The following is a 21,052-nucleotide window of genomic DNA, read 5'->3' as shown; positions in this document are numbered from 1 at the left end:
AGACACTACCTGAGAACCAGCGAGTGGCTAAACTTTCCTCAGACTTTTGAAACCGGGGGAAACTGGAGCAGTATTGAAATCATACTCACTCCAGTGGCCACTTTCCCCTCGTCTCCTCCAAGGCTAGTCTGGCTCTTAATTCTCAAGTTTTCGGCAGTCGTCCGTTGAGATCCCACTTCTGACACCAAATGTAAATGTAGATTCTTTTACCTCAATCTGGTTCAGTAAAATTACTGAGTCGAATACCTCTTGTGCTTTAAACAAAGCAGTCTTTATTTTACCGGCCGGCAAGACTTATCAGACAGAAGATATACTTTCTCGATCGAGCGTACACACTCCCTACGGATAAGTGAAGTTACATCGTAAAGCGACAACAGTTATACAGTTTTGAAATCAGATAACAAAATACAATGAGATTGACATTCTAACTCAGCCCCTCATTAGTCAATCTATATGAGATGTTTTAACGAAAGATCAAGCATTGTCTCTGAATGTTTCAATTTAGTGGTGTGGCTACCAGCTGAGACCTTGCAATTCTGCAGATTTATCCATATATTCATTTCATGTTACAATTTATGTTATTGGCAGGATTAGTAACTTGAAACCTTGAGAAAGACTGTTAACTGTGCTGATGTTGCACTATTTGCAATCTGACATTCTCCCAGCTATTCTACCATGGCTTTATACATTTTCATATATCCCGTTTACTTTACTGTCCTTAATTCCATATATTCCGTTCAGATATCCACACCTTCTGCTCTTGGTAAGTCTGTGCTCCTGTATCCTGCCCTCTCACACCTTTCCCTCTGTTCTCGCCGTGGTGGCAGGGCATTCAGCCATCAACAGTCCTGCTCTCAAATTCTGTCCCGAAACCAGCTTGACTTCGTCTCTCCTCATCTTCAAAAGTCTCCTCAAAGCCTACACCTCGGACCTCCCCGAACTCTTCTCTGACCATAGTCCTTCTTCTCTCGTGAAGTGTTTTGGGGTCTTCTGTTACATTAAAGGTGTATACAAGGGACAGCTGTTGATGCTGTTACAGATCTATGGGCCAAAGTGAACAATTTAAAACCTGAAATACAGACAATGCTGGAAAAGTGCAGCATGTTGATCAACATTCGAAAAAGAATGAAAGGTGAATCTTTCTCTGAGTTGGGTACCTCTCCCGTGCCAATGAAGGCCCCCATCTGCAGTATTAACCTTTTGTTCTATTTCAAACACTGACTTTCCAGCATTTTGTTTATTTCAGGCTACTGGATTTGTGATTGTATTTCTCTCTCAGAATTAAAACGTTTCTGCTGGGAGATCAGACAGTGGCCCTTGTGGAGTATTAACGTAATGCTCTTCAAACATTGTGGGGGGGTGAGAAAAGTATTTTAATATTTTGCAATACATTAAAGCCAGACACAGATTTCATCCATGGTCTGTGCTGCATTAACTGATCACAACTGAGACAGTAATTGTAGTCTCGATACCCTAGTATAGTCACTAAAACAGATTATCTGATCATTATCACATTGCTGTTTGCTGTGTGCAATTAGCCACATCACCTTCAAGAGAGGGGGTGGAGGGGAAACTTGGCATTGATTTTATATTAAAAGTAGCCAGGAATTCATGCTGATCCAATTAAAATTACTGAATTAAAATTGCAACTTTGGTATGAATAGGTGCACTGTTCCATAGTAAGAAACATGTTGCAAGTCATTGCTGTGTATGCGGTATTATGGGGTGGCTGCAATGTCAATAAGACACACCTGCACATCTCAATATGGCGTATGAGGTGCTTGAATATTTGCCTGAATCAAAAATAAATCAATGTTGTATAAAATGTGGGAAGAACTGGAGTCAGTCGTTTAAAAGAGGAGGTTTGACAGGGCAGATGCAGAGAGATGTCTCCCCTTGTGGGGGAATCTAGAACTAGGGGGCATCGTTTCAGAATAAGAGGTGGCCCATTTAAAACGGAAATGAGGAATTTCTTCTCAGGGTCGTGAATCTTTGGAATTCTCAAGAAGGCTGGGTCATTGGATATATTTAAGGTGGGGATAGACAGATTGTTGAGCGATAAGGGAGAGTCAAAGGAGCAGGCAAGGAAGTAGAGTTAAAGCCAAGATCAGATCAGCCATGATCTTCTTGAATGGCGGAGCAGGCTCAAGGGGCCTAATGGCCTACTCCTGTTCCTATTTCTTATGTTCTTAACAGGCCCAGGCTGACGGCCGCCATCTTTGTAAAGGACAGCTGCAGGATGGTCACGTGCATCGTGATTCATCCACCAATAGAGCGCATGCGTGACCATCTTTGAAAGAACAATGTGTGGGCGGGGCTTCAGGGTCAGAGTGAACCACTGAACCCAGCCAGAGTCAGTACCTCCAGGGGAGGGGAACCAGTGAGTGTAGAACTGAACCCAGCCAGAGTCAGTACCTCCAGGGGAGGGGAACCAGTGAGTGTAGAACTGAACCCAGCCAGAGTCAGTACCTCCAGGGGAGGGGAACCAGTGAGTGTAGAACTGAACCCAGCCAGAGTCAGTACCTCCAGGGGAGGGGAACCAGTGAGTGAAGAACTGAACCCAGCCAGAATTGATGGTTATAACTGGGAATGGAGGAGAAACTGTCTAGAATTGTGTGTTGATTTTGATTTCAGCCCAGCAGGAGGGACAATGTGTGGGACAGGGATTTACAGGTTTGAAGAACGAGAGGAAAGAATGTTCCCTGGAAACTGGATGTGTCGATCCTGAATTTGTGTCTTGTACTGACAGTGATGAGTTTTGTTATCTCCTTTTTACAGTGTATTAGACGGGCAGATTTTCAAACAGGAAACACAAACCAAACATCGCGTCAAGATCTGACAGAGTCAATCGATTCATCAGGACCTGAATGTCATCGGCCTTTGAAAGTGGAAGGAGAAATGTTTGTCTGTTCTGCCTGTGGGAAAAGATTTCAAACATCAGTGTGACTGGAAAAGCACCGAGACACACACACCCGAGTGAGTGTTCCAGTGCACTGCCTGTGGAAAGAGCTTTAATCAGTTACACAGCCTGAAAAAACATCACACCATTCACAGCGCAAATAAACTGTAAACGTGTTGTGTGTGTGGGCGAGGCTTCAACTGATCATCCAACCTGGAGAGACACAAGGACACCCGCACCATGGAGAAACCGTGGGAATGTGGGGACTGTGGGAAGGGATTCAGATCACGATCTGAGCTGGAAACTCATCGACGCAATCACACTGGGGAGAGGCCATTCACCTGCTCAGAGTGTGGGACGGGATTCACTCTGTCATCCACCCTGCTGACACACCAGCGAATTCACACTGGGGAGAGGCCATTCATCTGCTCAGAGTGTGGGAAGGGATTCACTCGGTTATCCACCCTGCTGAGACACCAGCAAGTTCACACTGGGGAGAGGCCATTCACCTGCTCAGAGTGTGGGAAGGGATTCACTCGGTCATCCCAGCTGCTGACACACCAGCGAGTTCACACTGGGGAGAGGCCATTCACCTGCTCAGAGTGTGGGAAGGGATTCACTCAGTCATCGAGCCTGCTGAGACACCAGCAAGTTCACAAGTGACTGCAGGGGTTGGAATCTGCTGTTAATCACATCCCGACTGAACCATGTTCATTCTGACAGTTGAGGTTTGTTTCTGCTGATAACCCAATAACTGGGCTGAACTTTAATATTCTGGATATATTACTGATTGTGTTCTCGGGGCTGCAGTGTCCATTTAAGAAACGCTGTGTGTTATCTTTCCCCTTAATTCAGCGACTCACAACAGAAATTCAGTTTGGAATAAAATTATCAACTTTTACTTCAATCCTAAACTGATCTTTGGTACGAAATCTGCAATAGTGTGTGAAAGTTTCCACTGAATAAAATCTCCAATTGGAAAGCTTGCTGACAATTCTTACTGACTTGCACATTACACACAGTGGCCCCGCCATCATCCACCAGAAAGAAGGGGAATGGGAGTTGATGGGGAATCAGTGTCCCCAAATGTTGCCCCTCCGTCTGGTGTAGCAATCCCCTCGGCACGGGAATGGAGACAAGTCCAGACCCAAACTGTGCACAGTACTCCAGGTGTGGTCTCACTAACACCCTGTACAGTTGTAGCAGGACTTCCCTACTTTTATACTCCATCCTCCTTGCAATAAAGGCCAGCATTGCATTTGCCTTCCTGATTACTTGCTGTACCTGCATACTAACTTCTTGAGTTTCATGTACAAGGATCCCCAGATCCCTCTGTACTGCAGCATTTTGTAATCGACCCCATTTAAATAATTTACTTTTTTATTTTTCCTGTCAGGAGATAACCTGACATTTACCACATTATAGTCTATCTGCCAGATTGTTGCCCATTCACTGAGCCGATCTATATCCCTTTGTAGATTCTTTGTGTCCTCTTCACAACTTGCTTTCCCACCTATCTTTGTATCATCAGTAAATTTGGCTGCATTACACTCGGTCCCTTCATCCAAGTCAGTAATATAAATTTGTAAATATTTGAGGCCCCAGCACTGATTCCTGCAGCACCCGACTAGTTATAGTTTGCCATCTGAAAATGACCCATTTATCCCGACTCTTTTCCAGTTGGGAGCCAATCCTCTATCCATGCTGATACATTACCCCCAACCCCATGAGCCCTTACCTTCTGCAGTAACCTTTTGTGTGCCACCTTATTGAATGTTTTCTGGAAATGCAAATATACGACATCAACTGGTTCTCCTTTATCCACTCTGCTCGTTACATCCTCAAACAACTCCAGCCAATTTGTCAAACATGATTTCCCTTTAATAAAACCATGCTGACTCTGCCTGACTGCAATCTGATTTTCTAAATGTGCTGCTATTACTTCCTTAATGATTTACTCCAGTATTTCCCCAATGACAGATGGTAGGCTAACTGGTCTATAGTTTCCTGCTCTCTGTCTCCCTCCTTATTTGAATAGGGGTGTTACATTTGCAGTTTTCCAGTCTGCTGGGACCTCTCCAGAATTCAGGGAATTTTAGTAGATTACAAGCAATGCACCCACTATCTCTGCAGCCACTTTTAATACCCGAGGATGCATGTCATCAGGTCCAGGGGACTTGTCCACCTTTAGTCCCATCAGTTTGATCAGTACTTTATCTCGAGTGATAGTCACTGTGTGAAGTGATCCCCCTCCTCCCCTGCAATAAGTACTTGATCAACTATTGGGATGTTGCAAGTATTCTCTACCATAAAGTCCGATAAAAAACATTTGTTCGAAGTCTCTGCCAGTTCCATCTTTCCCGTTATTAATTCCCAATCTCATCTTCTAAAGGACCAATGGTTACTTTAGCTACTCGTTTCCTTTTTATATACCTGTAGAAACTTTTACTGTCTGTTTTTATATTTCTTGCTAGTTTGCTCTCAGATATTATCTTCTCTGTCTTTATCATTTTTTTAGTTGTCCTTTCCTGGTTTCTCAAAATTTCCCAGTTCTCTGGCCTTCCACTGTCCGAAGCGGCATTTTATGCTTTTTTTTCATTTGATCCCATCCTTTACTTCCTCAGTTAGCCAGGGATGGTTCATCCTTCTCTGAGCATCTTATTTCTCACTTGAATAAATCTTTGCTGAGAGTTATGGAATATCTCCTTAAATGTTTGCCACTGCGTTTCTACAGTCTTACCCTTCAACATATTTTCCCAATCCACTCGGTGTCAGTGATAAGGGTGGGTTTATATCACATGGGAGGAGATCGGTGACAGTGACTGTGGGGTGGGTTTATATCAGACAGGAGGGGATTGGTGTCAGTGACTGTGGGGTGGGTTTATATCAGACAGGAGGGGATTGGTGTCAGTGACTGTGGGGTGGGTTTATATCACATGGGAGGAGATTGGTGTCAGTGACTGTGGGGTGGGTTTATATCAGACGGGAGATTGGTGTCAGTGACTGTGGGGTGGGTTTATATCAGACAGGAGGGGATTGGTGTCAGTGACTGTGGGGTGGGTTTATATCAGACAGGAGGAGATTGGTGTCAGTGACTGTGAGGTGGGTTTATATCAGACAGGAGGAGATTGGTGTCAGTGACTGTGGGGTGGGTTTATATCAGACAGGAGGAGATTGGTGTCGGTGACTGTGGGGTGGATTTATATCAGATAGGAGATTGGTGTCAGTGATTGTGGGGTGGGTTTATATCAGACAGGAGATTGGTGTCAGTGACTGTGGGGTGGGTTTATATCAGACAGGAGGGGATTGGTGTCAGTGACTGTGGGGTGGGTTATATCAGATAGGAGATTGGTGTCAGTGATTGTGGGGTGGGTTTATATCAGACAGGAGATTGGTGTCAGTGACTGTGGGGTGGGTTTATATCAGACAGGAGATTGGTGTCAGTGACTGTGGGGTGGGTTTATATCAGACAGGAGGGGATTGGTGTCAGTGACTGTGGGGTGGGTTTATATCAGACAGGAGATTGGTGTCGGTGACTGTGGGGTGGGTTTATATCAGATAGGAGATTGATGTCAGTGACTGTGGGGTGGGTTTACATCAGACAGGAAATTGTTGTCAGTGACTGTGGGGTGGGTTTATATCAGACAGGAGATTGGTGTCAGTGACTGTGGGGTGGGTTTATATCAGACAGGAGGGGATTGGTGTCAGTGACTGTGGGGTGGGTTTATATCAGACAGGAGGGGATTGGTGTCAGTGACTGTGGGGTGGGTTTATATCAGACATGAGATTGGTGTCAGTGACTGTGGGGTGGGTTTATATCAGACAGGAGGGGATTGGTGTCAGTGACTGTGGGGTGGGTTTATATCAGACATGAGATTGGTGTCAGTGACTGTGGGGTGGGTTTATATCAGACAGGAGGAGATTGGTGTCAGTGACTGTGGGGTGGGTTTATATCAGACAGGAGGAGATTGGTGTCAGTGACTGTGGGGTGGGTTTATATCAGACAGGAGGAGATTGGTGTCAGTGACTGTGGGGTGGGTTTATATCAGACAGGAGGAGATTGGTGTCAGTGACTGTGGGGTGGGTTTATATCAGACAGGAGGAGATTGGTGTCAGTGACTGTGGGGTGAGTTTATATCAGACAGGAGGAGATTGGTGTCAGTGACTGTGGGGTGGGTTTATATCAGACAGGAGGGGATTGGTGTCAGTGACTGTGGGGTGGGTTTATATCAGACAGGAGGAGATTGGTGTCAGTGACTGTGGGGTGGGTTTATATCAGACAGGAGGGGATTGGTGTCAGTGATTGTGGGGTGGGTTTATATCAGACAGGAGGAGATTGGTGTCAGTGACTGTGGGGTGGGTTTATATCAGACAGGAGATTGGTGTCAGTGACTGTGGGGTGGATTTATATCAGACAGGAGATTGGTGTCAGTGACTGTGGGGTGGGTTTATATCAGACAGGAGATTGGTGTCAGTGACTGTGGGGTGGGTTTATATCAGAAAGGAGATTGGTGTCAGTGACTGTGGGGTGGATTTATATCAGACAGGAGATTGGTGTCAGTGACTGTGGGGTGGGTTTATATCAGACAGGAGGAGATTGGTGTCAGTGACTGTGGGGTTGGTTTATATCAGACAGGAGATTGGTGTCAGTGACTGTGGGGTGGGTTTATATCAGACAGGAGATTGGTGTCAGTGACTGTGAGATGGGTTGATATCAGACAGGAGATTGGTGTCAGTGACTGTGGGGTGGGTTTATATCAGACAGGAGATTGGTGTCAGTGACTGTGAGATGGGTTTATATCAGCCAGGAGATTGGTGTCAGTGACTGTGAGATGGGTTGATATCAGACAGGAGATTGGTGTCAGTGACTGTGGGGTGGATTTATATCAGACAGGAGGGGATTGGTGTCAGTGACTGTGGGGTGGGTTTATATCAGACAGGAGATTGGTGTCAGTGACTGTGAGATGGGTTGATATCAGACAGGAGATTGGTTTCAGAGACTGTGGGGTGGGTTTATATCAGACAGGAGGAGATTGGTGTCAGTGACTGTGGGGTGGGTTTATATCAGACAGGAGGAGATTGGTGTCAGTGACTGTGGGGTGCGTTTATATCAGACAGGAGGGGATTGGTGTCACTGACTGTGGGGTGGGTTTATATCAGACAGGAGGGGATTGGTGTCAGTGACTGTGAGGTGGGTTTATATCAGACAGGAGATTGGTGTCAGTGACTGTGGGGTAGGTTTATATCAGACAGGAGGAGATTGGTGTCAGTGACTGTGGGGTGGGTTTATATCAGACAGGAGATTGGTGTCAGTGACTGTGGGGTGGGTTTATATCAGACAGGAGGGGATTGGTGTCAGTGACTGTGGGGTGGGTTTATATCAGACAGGAGATTGGTGTCAGTGACTGTGGGGTGGGTTTATATCAGACAGGAGGAGATTGGTGTCAGTGACTGTGGGGTGGGTTTATATCAGACAGGAGGGGATTGGTGTCAGTGACTGTGGGGTGGGTTTATATCAGACAGGAGATCGGTGTCAGTGACTGTGGCGTGGTTTTATATCAGACAGGAGGGGATTGGTGTCAGTGATTGTAGGGTGGGTTTATATCAGACAGGAGATTGGTGTCAGTGACTGTGGGGTGGGTTTATATCAGACAGGAGATTGGTGTCAGTGACTGTTGGGTGGGTTTATATCAGACAGGAGATTGGTGTCAGTTACTGTGGGGTGGGTTTATATCAGACAGGAGATTGGTGTCAGTGACTGTGGGGTGGGTTTATATCAGACAGGAGGAGATTGGTGTCAGTGACTGTGGGGTGGGTTTATATCAGACAGGAGATTGGTGTCAGTGACTGTGCGGTGGGTTTATATCAGACAGGAGATTGGTGTCAGTGACTGTGGGGTGGGTTTATATCAGACAGGAGATTGGTGTCAGTGACTGTGGGGTGGGTTTATATCAGACAGGAGGAGATTGGTGTCAGTGACTGTGGGGTGGGTTTATATCAGACAGGAGGGGATTGGTGTCAGTGACTGTGGGGTGGGTTTATATCAGACAGGAGGGGATTGGTGTCAGTGACTGTGGGGTGGGTTTATATCAGACAGGAGATTGGTGTCAGTGACTGGGATGGGTTTATATCAGACAGGAGGGGATTGGTGTCAGTGACTGTGGGGTGGGTTTATATCAGACAGGAGGGGATTGGTGTCAGTGACTGTGGGGTGGGTTTATATCAGACAGGAGATTGGTGTCAGTGACTGGGATGCGTTTATATCAGACAGGAGGGGATTGGTGTCAGTGACTGTGGGGTGGGTTTATATCAGACAGGAGGGGATTGGTGTCAGTGACTGTGGGGTGGGTTTATATCAGACAGGAGGGGATTGGTGTCAGTGACTGTGGGGTGGGTTTATATCAGACAGGAGATTGGTGTCAGTGACTGGGATGGGTTTATATCAGACAGGAGATTGGTGTCAGTGACTGTGGGGTGGGTTTATATCAGACAGGAGATTGGTGTCAGTGACTGTGGGGTGGGTTTATATCAGACAGGAGGGGATTGGTGTCAGTGACTGTGGGGTGGGTTTATATCAGACAGGAGGAGATTGGTGTTAGTGACTGTGAGGTGGGTTTATATCAGACAGGAGGAGATTGGTGTCAGTGACTGTGGGGTGGGTTTATATCAGACAGGAGGAGATTGGTGTCAGTGACTGTGGGGTGGGTTTATATCAGACAGGAGTGGATTGGTGTCAGTGACTGTGGGGTGGGTTTATATCAGACAGGAGGAGATTGGTGTCAGTGACTGTGGGGTGGGTTTATATCAGACAGGAGGAGATTGGTGTCAGTGACTGTGGGGTGGGTTTATATCAGACAGGAGGAGATTGGTGTCAGTGACTGTGGGGTGGGTTTATATCAGACAGGAGATTGGTGTCAGTGACTGTGGGGTGGGTTTATATCAGACAGGAGATTGGTGTCAGTGACTGTCGGGTGGGTTTATATCAGACAGGAGGGGATTGGTGTCAGTGACTGTGGGGTGGGTTTATATCAGACAGGAGGGGATTGGTGTCAGTGACTGTGGGGTGGGTTTATATCAGACAGGAGGGGATTGGTGTCAGTGACTGTGGGGTGGGTTTATATCACACAGGAGGGGATTGGTGTCAGTGACTGTGAGATGGGTTTATATCAAACAGGAGGAGATTGGTGTCAGTGACTGTGAGATGGGTTTATATCAGACAGGAGGAGATTGGTGTCAGTAACTGTGGGCTGGGTTTGTATCAGACAGGAGGAGATTGGTGTCAGTGACTGTGGGCTGGGTTTGTATCAGACAGGAGGAGATTGGTGTCAGTGACTGTGGGGTGGGTTTATATCAGACAGGAGATTGGTGTCAGTGACTGTGGGGTGGGTTTATATCAGACAGGAGGGGATTGGTGTCAGTGACTGTGGGGTGGGTTTATATCAGACAGGAGGGGGATTGGTGTCAGTGACTGTGGGGTGGGTTTATATCAGACAGGAGATTGGTGTCAGTGACTGTGGGGTGGGTTTATATCAGACAGGAGGGGGATTGGGGTCAGTGACTGTGGGGTGGGTTTATATCAGACAGGAGATTGGTGTCAGTGACTGTGGGGTGGGTTTATATCACATGGGAGGAGATCGGTGTCAGTGACTGTGGGGTGGGTTTATATCAGACAGGAGATTGGTGTCAGTGACTGTGGGGTGGGTTTATATCAGACAGGAGGAGATTGGTGTCAGTGACTGTGGGGTGGGTTTATATCAGACAGGAGGAAATTGGTGTCAGTGACTGTGGGGTGGGTTTATATCAGACAGGAGATTGGTGTCAGTGACTGTGGGGTGGGTTTATATCAGACAGGAGGAGATTGGTGTCAGTGACTGTGGGGTGGGTTTATATTAGACAGGAGGAGATTGGTGTCATTGACTGTGGGGTGGGTTTATATCAGACAGGAGGGGATTGGTGTCAATGACTGTGGGGTGGGTTTATATCAGACAGGAGGAGATTGGTGTCAGTGACTGTGGGGTGAGTTTATATCAGACAGGAGGAGATTGGTGTCAGTGACTGTGGGGTGGGTTTATATCAGACAGGAGGAGATTGGTGTCAGTGACTGTGGGGTGGGTTTATATCAGACAGGAGGAGATTGGTGTCAGTGACTGTGGGGTGGGTTTATATCAGACAGGAGGAGATTGGTGTCAGTGACTGTGGGGTGGGTTTATATCAGACAGGAGGAGATTGGTGTCAGTGACTGTGGGGTGGGTTTATATCAGACAGGAGGAGATTGGTGTCAGTGACTGTGGGGTGGGTTTATATCAGGCAGGAAGAGATTGGTGTCAGTGAATGTGGGGTGGGTTTATATCAGACAGGAGGGGATTGCTTTCAGTGACTGTGGGGTGGGTTTATATCAGACAGGAGATTGGTGTCAGTGACTGTGGGGTGGGTTTATATCAGACAGGAGGAGATTGGTGTCAGTGACTGTGGGGTGGGTTTATATCAGACAGGAGGAGATTGGTGTCAGTGACTGTGGGGTGGGTTTATATCAGACAGGAGGAGATTGGTGTCAGTGACTGTGGGGTGGGTTTATATCAGACAGGGGATTGGTGTCAGTGACTGTGGGGTGGGTTTATATCAGACAGGAGATTGGTGTCAGTGACTGTGGGGTGGATTTATATCAGACAGGAGATTGGTGTCAGTGACTGTGGGGTGGGTTTATATCAGACAGGAGATTGGTGTCAGTGACTGTGGGGTGGGTTTATATCAGACAGGAGATTGGTGTCAGTGACTGTGGGGTGGATTTATATCAGACAGGAGATTGGTGTCAGTGACTGTGGGGTGGGTTTATATCAGACAGGAGGGGATTGGTTTCAGTGACTGTGGGGTGGGTTTATATCAGACAGGAGGAGATTGGTGTCAGTGACTGTGGGGTGGGTTCATATCAGACAGGAGGAGATTGGTGTCAGTGACTGTGGGGTGGGTTTATATCAGACAGGAGGGGATTGGTGTCAGTGACTGTGGGGTGGGTTTATATCAGACAGGAGGGGATTGGTGTCAGTGACTGTGGGGTGGGTTTATATCAGACAGGAGATTGGTGTCAGTGACTGTGGGTTCGGTTTATATCAGACAGGAGGGGATTGGTGTCAGTGACTGTGGGGTGGGTTTATATCAGACAGGAGGAGATTGGTGTCAGTGACTGTGGGGTGGGTTTATATCAGACAGGAGGAGATTGGTGTCAGTGACTGTGGGGTGGGTTTATATCAGACAGGAGATTGGTGTCAGTGACTGTGGGTTCGGTTTATATCAGACAGGATGAGATTGGTGTCAGTGACTGTGGGGTGGGTTTATATCAGACAGGAGGAGATTGGTGTCAGTGACTGTGGGGTGGGTTTATATCAGACAGGAGGAGATTGGTGTCAGTGACTGTGGGGTGGGTTTATATCAGACAGGAGGAGATTGGTGTCAGTGACTGTGGGGTGGGTTTATATCAGACAGGAGATTGGTGTCAGTGACTGTGGGGTGGGTTTATATCAGACAGGGGATTGGTGTCAGTGACTGTGGGGTGGGTTTATATCAGACAGGAGATTGGTGTCAGTGACTGTGGGGTGGATTTATATCAGACAGGAGATTGGTGTCAGTGACTGTGGGGTGGGTTTATATCAGACAGGAGATTGGTGTCAGTGACTGTGGGGTGGATTTATATCAGACAGGAGATTGGTGTCAGTGACTGTGGGGTGGGTTTATATCAGACAGGAGGAGATTGGTGTCAGTGACTGTGGGGTGGGTTTATATCAGACATGAGGAGATTGGTGTCAGTGACTGTGGGGTGGGTTTATATCAGACAGGAGATTGGTGTCAGTGACTGTGGGGTGGGTTTATATCAGACAGAAGGAGATTGGTGTCAGTGACTGTGGGGTGGGTTTATGTCAGACAGGAGATTATTGGTGTCAGTGACTGTGGGGTGGGTTTATATCAGACAGGAGGGGATTGGTGTCAGTGACTGTGGGGTGGGTTTATATCAGACAGGAGGAGATTGGTGTCAGTGACTGTGGGGTGGGTTTATATCAGACAGGAGGAGATTGGTGTCAGTGACTATGGGGTGGGTTTATATCAGACAGGAGATTGGTGTCAGTGACTGTGGGGTGGGTTTATATCAGACAGAAGGGGATTGGTGTCAGTGACTGTGGGATGGGTTTATATCAGACAGGAGGAGATTGGTGTCAGGTTCTGTGAGGTGGGTTTATATCAGACAGGAGGAGATTGGTGTCAGTGACTGTGGGGTGGGTTTATATCAGACAGGAGGGGATTGGTGTCAGTGACTGTGGGATGGGTTTATATCAGACAGGAGGGAATTGGTGTCAGGTTCTGTGAGGTGGGTTTATATCAGACAGGAGATTGGTGTCAGTGACTGTGGGGTGGGTTTATATCAGACAGGAGATTGGTGTCAGTGACTGTGGGGTGGGTTTATATCAGACAGGAGATTGGTGTCAGTGACTGTGGGGTGGGTTTATATCAGACAGGAGATCGGTGTCAGTGACTGTGGGGTGGGTTTATATCAGACAGGAGGGGATTGTTGTCAGTGACTGTGGGGTGGGTTATATCAGACAGGAGGAGATTGGTGTCAGTGACTGTGGGGTGGGTTTATATCAGACAGGAGGGGATTGGTGTCAGTGACTGTGGGGTGGGTTTATATCAGACAGGAGGAGATTGGTGTCAGTGACTGTGGGGTGGGTTTCTATCAGACGGGAGGGGATTGGTGTCAGTGACTGTGGGGTGGGTTTATATCAGACAGGAGGGGATTGGTGTCAGTGACTGTGGGGTGGGTTTATATCAGACAGGAGATTGGTGTCAGTGACTGTGGGGTGGGTTTATATCAGACAGGAGGAGATTGGTGTCAGTGACTGTGGGGTGGGTTTCTATCAGACGGGAGATTGGTGTCAGTTACTGTGGGGTGGGTTTATATCAGACAGGAGATTGGTGTCAGTGACTGTGGGGTGGGTTTATATCAGACAGGAGGGGATTGGTGTCAGTGACTGTGGGGTGGGTTTATAATCAGACAGGAGGGGATTGGTGTCGGTGACTGTGGGGTGGGTTTATATCAGACAGGAGGGGATTGGTGTCACTGACTGGGATGGGTTTATATCAGACAGGAGATTGGTTTCAGTGACTGTGGGGTGGGTTTATATCAGACAGGAGGAGATTGGTGTCAGTGACTGTGGGGTGGGTTTATATCAGACAGGAGGAGATTGGTGTCAGTGACTGTGGGGTGGGTTTATTCAGACAGGAGGGGATTGGTGTCAGTGACTGTGGGGTGGGTTTATATCAGACAGGAGGAGATTGGTGTCAGTGACTGTGGGGTGGGTTTATATCAGACAGAAGGGGATTGGTGTCAGTGACTGTGGGGTGGGTTTATATCAGACAGGAGGGGATTGGTGTCAGTGACTGTGGGGTGGGTTTATATCAGACAGGAGGGGATTGGTGTCAGTGATTGTCGGGTGGGTTTATATCAGACAGGAGGAGATTGGTGTCAGTGACTGTGGGGTGGGTTTATATCAGACAGGAGGGAATTGGTGTCAGGTTCTGTGAGGTGGGTTTATATCAGACAGGAGGAGATTGGTGTCAGTGACTGTGGGGTGGGTTTATATCAGACAGGAGATTGGTGTCAGTGACTGTGGGGTGGGTTTATATCAGACAGGAGGGGATTGGTGTCAGTGACTGTGGGGTGGGTTATATCAGACAGGAGGAGATTGGTGTCAGTGACTGTGGGGTGGGTTTATATCAGACAGGAGATTGGTGTCAGTGACTGTGGGGTGGGTTTATATCAGACAGGAGGAGATTGGTGTCAGTGACTGTGGGGTGGGTTTATATCAGACAGGAGGAGATCGGTGTCCGTGACTGTGGGGTGGGTTTATATCAGACAGGAGGATATTGGTGTCAGTGACTGTGGGGTGGGTTTCTATCAGACGGGAGGGGATTGGTGTCAGTGACTGTGGGGTGGGTTTATATCAGACAGGAGGAGATTGGTGTCAGTGACTGTGGGGTGGGTTTATATCAGACAGGAGGAGATTGGTGTCAGTGACTGTGGGGTGGGTTTATATCAGACAGGAGGGGATTGGTGTCAGTGACTGTGGGGTGGGTTTATATCAGACAGGAGGGGATTGGTGTCAGTGATTGTAGGGTGGGTTTATATCAGACAGGAGATTGGTGTCAGTGACTGTGGGGTGGGTTTATATCAGACAGGAGATTGGTGTCAGTGACTGTTGGGTGGGTTTATATCAGACAGGAGATTGGTGTCAGTGACTGTGGGGTGGGTTTATATCAGACAGGAGGAGATTGGTGTCAGTGACTGTGGGGTGGGTTTATATCAGACAGGAGGGGATTGGTGTCAGTGACTGTGAGGTGGGTTTATATCAGACAGGAGATTGGTGTCAGTGACTGTGGGGTGGGTTTATATCAGACAGGAGGAGATTGGTGTCAGTGACTGTGGGGTGGGTTTATATCAGACAGGAGGAGATTGGTGTCAGTGACTGTGCGGTGGGTTTATATCAGACAGGAGATTGGTGTCAGTGACTGTGGGGTGGGTTTATATCAGACAGGAGGGGATTGGTGTCAGTGACTGTGGGGTGGGTTTATATCAGACAGGAGATTGGTGTCAGTGACTGTGAGGTGGGTTTATATCAGACAGGAGGAGATTGGTGTCAGTGACTGTGGGGTGGGTTTATATCAGACAGGAGGAGATTGGTGTCAGTGACTGTGGGGTGGGTTTATATCAGACAGGAGGGGATTGGTGTCAGTGACTGTGGGGTGGGTTTATATCAGACAGGAGGAGATTTGTGTCAGTGACTGTGGGGTGGGTTTATATCAGACAGGAGGAGATTGGTGTCAGTGACTGTGGGGTGGGTTTATATCAGACAGGAGATTGGTTTCAGAGACTGTGGGGTGGGTTTATATCAGACAGGAGATTGGTTTCAGAGACTGTGGGGTGGGTTTATATCAGACAGGAGGAGATTGGTGTCAGTGACTGTGGGGTGGGTTTATATCCGACAGGAGGAGATTGGTGTCAGTGACTGTGGGGTGGGTTTATATCAGACAGCAGGGGATTGGTGTCAGTGACTGTGGGGTGGGTTTATATCAGACAGGAGGGAATTGGTGTCAGGTTCTGTGAGGTGGGTTTATATCAGACAGGAGGAGATTGGTGTCAGTGACTGTGGGGTGGGTTTATATCAGACAGGAGATTGGTGTCAGTGACTGTGGGGTGGGTTTATATCAGACAGGAGGAGATTGGTGTCAGTGACTGTGGGGTGGGTTTATATCAGACAGGAGATTGGTGTCAGTGACTGGGATGGGTTTATATCAGACAGGAGGGGATTGGTGTCAGTGACTGTGGGGTGGGTTTATATCAGACAGGAGATTGGTGTCAGTGACTGTTGGGTGGGTTTATATCAGACAGGAGATTGGTGTCAGTTACTGTGGGGTGGGTTTATATCAGACAGGAGATTGGTGTCAGTGACTGTGGGGTGGGTTTATATCAGACAGGAGGAGATTGGTGTCAGTGACTGTGGGGTGGGTTTATATCAGACAGGAGGAGATTGGTGTCAGTGACTGTGGGGTGGGTTTATATCAGACAGGAGGGGATTGGTGTCAGTGACTGTGGGGTGGGTTTATATCAGACAGGAGGAGATTGGTGTCAGTGACTGTGGGGTGGGTTTATATCAGACAGGAGGAGATTGGTGTCAGTGACTGTGCGGTGGGTTTATATCAGACAGGAGATTGGTGTCAGTGACTGTGGGGTGGGTTTATATCAGACAGGAGATTGGTGTCAGTGACTGTGGGGTGGGTTTATATCAGACAGGAGATTGGTGTCAGTGACTTGGATGGGTTTATATCAGACAGGAGGGGATTGGTGTCAGTGACTGTGGGGTGGGTTTATATCAGACAGGAGATTGGTGTCAGTGACTGTGGGGTGGGTTTATATCAGACAGGAGGGGATTGGTGTCAGTGACTGTGGGATGGGTTTATATCAGACAGGAGGAGATTGGTGTCAGGTTCTGTGAGGTGGGTTTATATCAGACAGGAGGAGATTGGTGTCAGTGACTGTGGGGTGGGTTTATATCAGACAGGAGATTGGTGTCAGTGACTGTGGGGTGGGTTTATATCAGACAGGAGGAGATTGGTGTCAGTGACTGTGGGGTGGGTTTATATCAGACAGGAGATTGGTGTCAGTGACTGTGAGGTGGGTTTATATCAGACAGGAGGAGATTGGTGTCAGTGACTGTGGGGTGGGTTTATATCAGACAGGAGGAGATTGGTGTCAGTGACTGTGGGGTGGGTTTATATCAGACAGGAGGGGATTGGTGTCAGTGACTGTGGGGTGGGTTTATATCAGACAGGAGGAGATTTGTGTCAGTGACTGTGGGGTGGGTTTATATCAGACAGGAGGAGATCGGTGTCAGTGACTGTGGGGTGGGTTTATATCAGACAGGAGATTGGTTTCAGAGACTGTGGGGTGGGTTTATATCAGACAGGAGGAGATTGGTGTCAGTGACTGTGGGGTGGGTTTATATCCGACAGGAGGAGATTGGTGTCAGTGACTGTGGGGTGGGTTTATATCAGACAGGAGGGAATTGGTGTCAGTGACTGTGGGGTGGGTTTATATCAGACAGGAGATTGGTGTCAGTGACTGTGGGGTGGGTTTATATCAGACAGGAGGAGATTGGTGTCAGTGACTGTGGGGTGGGTTTATATCAGACAGGAGGAGATTGGTGTCAGTGACTGTGGGGTGGGTTTATATCAAACAGGAGGGGATTGGTGTCAGTGACTGTGGGGTGGGTTTATATCAGACAGGAGGAGATTGGTGTCAGTGACTGTGGGGTGGGTTTATATCAGACAGGAGGGGATTGGTGTCAGTGACTGTGGGGTGGGTTTATATCAGACAGGAGGAGATTGGTGTCAGTGACTGTGGGGTGGGTTTATATCAGACAGGAGGAGATTGGTGTCAGTGACTGTGGGGTGGGTTTATATCAGACAGGAGGAGATTGGTGTCAGTGACTGTGGGGTGGGTTTATATCAGACAGGAGGGGATTGGTGTCAGTGACTGTGGGGTGGGTTTATATCACATGGGAGGAGATCGGTGTCAGTGACTGTGGGGTGGGTTTATATCAGACAGGAGATTGGTGTCAGTGACTGTGGGGTGGGTTTATATCAGACAGGAGGGGATTGGTGTCAGTGACTGTGGGGTGGGTTTATATCAGACAGGAGGGGATTGGTGTCAGTGACTGGGGTGGGTTTATATCAGACAGGAGGGGATTGGTGTCAGTGACTGTGAGATGGGTTTATATCAAACAGGAGGAGATTGGTGTCAGTGACTGTGGGGTGGGTTTATATCATACAGGAGGAGATTGGTGTCAGTGACTGTGGGGTGGGTTTATATCAGACAGGAGGGGATTGGTGTCAGTGACTGTGAGATGGGTTTATATCAAACAGGAGGAGATTGGTGTCAGTGACTGTGAGATGGGTTTATATCAAACAGGAGGAGATTGGTGTCAGTGACTGTGGGGTGGGTTTATATCATACAGGAGGAGATTGGTGTCAGTGACTGTGGGGTGGGTTTATATCAGACAGGAGGAGATTGGTGTCAGTAACTGTGGGCTGGGTTTGTATCAGACAGGAGGAGATTGGTGTCAGTGACTGTGGGGTGGGTTTATATCAGACAGGAGATTGGTGTCAGTGACTGTGGGGTGGGTTTATATCAGACAGGAGATTGGTGTCAGTGACTGTGGGGTGGGTTTATATCACATGGGAGGAGATTGGTGTCAGTGACTGTGGGGTGGGTTTATATCAGACAGGAGATTGGTGTCAGTGACTGTGGGGTGGGTTTATATCAGACAGGAGGAGATTGGTGTCAGTGACTGTGGGGTGGGTTTATATCAGACAGGAGGAGATTGGTGTCAGTGACTGTGGGGTGGGTTTATATTAGACAGGAGGAGAGTGGTGTCAGTGACTGTGGGGTGGGTTTATATCAGACAGGAGGGGATTGGTGTCAGTGACTGTGGGGTGGGTTTATATCAGACAGGAGGAGATTGGTGTCAGTGACTGTGGGGTAGGTTGAGATCAGACGGATTGGTGTCAGTGACTGTGGGGTGGGTTTATATCAGACAGAAGATTGGTGTCAGTGACTGTGGGGTGGGTTTATATCAGACAGGAGATTGGTGTCAGTGACTGTGAGGTGGGTTTATATCAGACAGGAGATTGGTGTCAGTGACTGTGGGGTGGGTTTATATCAGACAGGAGGAGATTTGTGTCAGTGACTGTGGGGTGGATTTATATCAGACAGGAGGAGATTGGTGTCAGTGACTGTGGGGTGGGTTTATATCAGACAGGAGATTGGTGTCAGTGACTGTGAGATGGGTTGATATCAGACAGGAGATTGGTTTCAGAGACTGTGGGGTGGGTTTATATCAGCCAGGACATTGGTGTCAGTGACTGTGGGTTCGGTTTATATCAGACAGGAGGGGATTGGTGTCACTGACTGTGGGGTGGGTTTATATCAGACAGGAGATTGGTGTCAGTGACTGTGGGGTGGGTTTATATCAGACAGGAGATTGGTGTCAGTGACTGTGGGGTGGGTTTATATCAGACAGGAGGAGATTGGTGTCAGTGACTGTGGGGTAGGTTTATATCAGACAGGAGATTGGTGTCAGTGACTGTGGGGTGGGTTTATATCAGACAGGAGATTGGTGTCAGTGACTGTGGAGTGGGTTTATATCAGACAGGAGGAGATTGGTGTCAGTGACTGTGGGGTGGGTTTATATCAGACAGGAGGAGATTGGTGTCAGTGACTGTGGGGTGGGTTTGTATCAGACAGGAGGGGATTGGTGTCAGTGACTGTGGGGTGGGTTTATATCAGACAGGAGGGGATTGGTGTCAGTGACTGTGGGGTGGGTTTATATCAGACAGGAGATTGGTGTCAGTGACTGGGATGGGTTTATATCAGACAGGAGGGGATTGGTGTCAGTGACTGTGGGGTGGGTTTATATCAGACAGGAGGGGATTGGTGTCAGTGACTGTGGCGTGGGTTTATATCAGACAGGAGATTGGTGTCAGTGACTGGGATGCGTTTATATCAGACAGGAGGGGATTGGTGTCAGTGACTGTGGGGTGGGTTTATATCAGACAGGAGGGGATTGGTGTCAGTGACTGTGGGGTGGGTTTATATCAGACAGGAGGGGATTGGTGTCAGTGACTGTGGGGTGGGTTTATATCAGACAGGAGATTGGTGTCAGTGACTGGGATGGGTTTATATCAGACAGGAGATTGGTGTCAGTGACTGTGGGGTGGGTTTATATCAGACAGGAGATTGGTGTCAGTGACTGTGGGGTGGGTTTATATCAGACAGGAGGGGATTGGTGTCAGTGACTGTGGGGTGGGTTTATATCAGACAGGAGGAGATTGGTGTGAGTGACTGTGAGGTGGGTTTATATCAGACAGGAGGAGATTGGTGTCAGTGACTGTGGGGTGGGTTTATATCAGACAGGAGGAGATTGGTGTCAGTGACTGTGGGGTGGGTTTATATCAGACAGGAGTGGATTGGTGTCAGTGACTGTGGGGTGGGTTTATATCAGACAGGAGGAGATTGGTGTCAGTGACTGTGGGGTGGGTTCATATCAGACAGGAGATTGGTGTCAGTGACTGTGGGGTGGGTTTATATCAGACAGGAGGAGATTGGTGTCAGTGACTGTGGGGTGGGTTTATATCAGACAGGAGGAGATTGGTGTCAGTGACTGTGGGGTGGGTTTATATCAGACAGGAGGGGATTGGTGTCAGTGACTGTGGGGTGGGTTTAAATCAGACAGGAGGGGATTGGTGTCAGTGACTGTGGGGTGGGTTTATATCAGACAGGAGAGGATTGGTGTCAGTGACTGTGGGGTGGGTTTATATCAGACAGGAGGGGATTGGTGTCAGTGACTGTGGGGTGGGTTTATATCAGACAGGAGATTGGTGTCAGTGACTGTGGGGTGGGTTTATATCAGACAGGAGGAAATTGGTGTCAGTGACTGTGGGGTGGGTTTAAATCAGACAGGAGGGGATTGGTGTCAGTGACTGTGGAGTGGGTTTATATCAGACAGGAGAGGATTGGTGTCAGTGACTGTGGGGTGGGTTTATATCAGA

The 21,052-nt window shown here is 48.1% G+C and overlaps 1 long non-coding RNA gene across 1 annotated transcript; it reads left to right on the top strand.

Moving 5' to 3' along the window:
• Window positions 1-247: 247 nt before the first annotated feature.
• LOC139255852 (uncharacterized) lies at window positions 248-3,806 on the top strand. The gene is made up of 2 exons (XR_011592139.1): window positions 248-763; window positions 2,779-3,806. It is a non-coding gene; the product is annotated as an uncharacterized lncRNA (long non-coding RNA).
• The last annotated feature ends 17,246 nt before the right edge of the window (window positions 3,807-21,052 follow it).

The sequence above is a fragment of the Pristiophorus japonicus genome, unplaced genomic scaffold (assembly GCF_044704955.1).
Source record: "Pristiophorus japonicus isolate sPriJap1 unplaced genomic scaffold, sPriJap1.hap1 HAP1_SCAFFOLD_645, whole genome shotgun sequence".
Classification (NCBI taxonomy): Eukaryota; Metazoa; Chordata; class Chondrichthyes; family Pristiophoridae; genus Pristiophorus; species Pristiophorus japonicus.
This window is presented reverse-complemented; position numbering and strand designations above follow the sequence as displayed.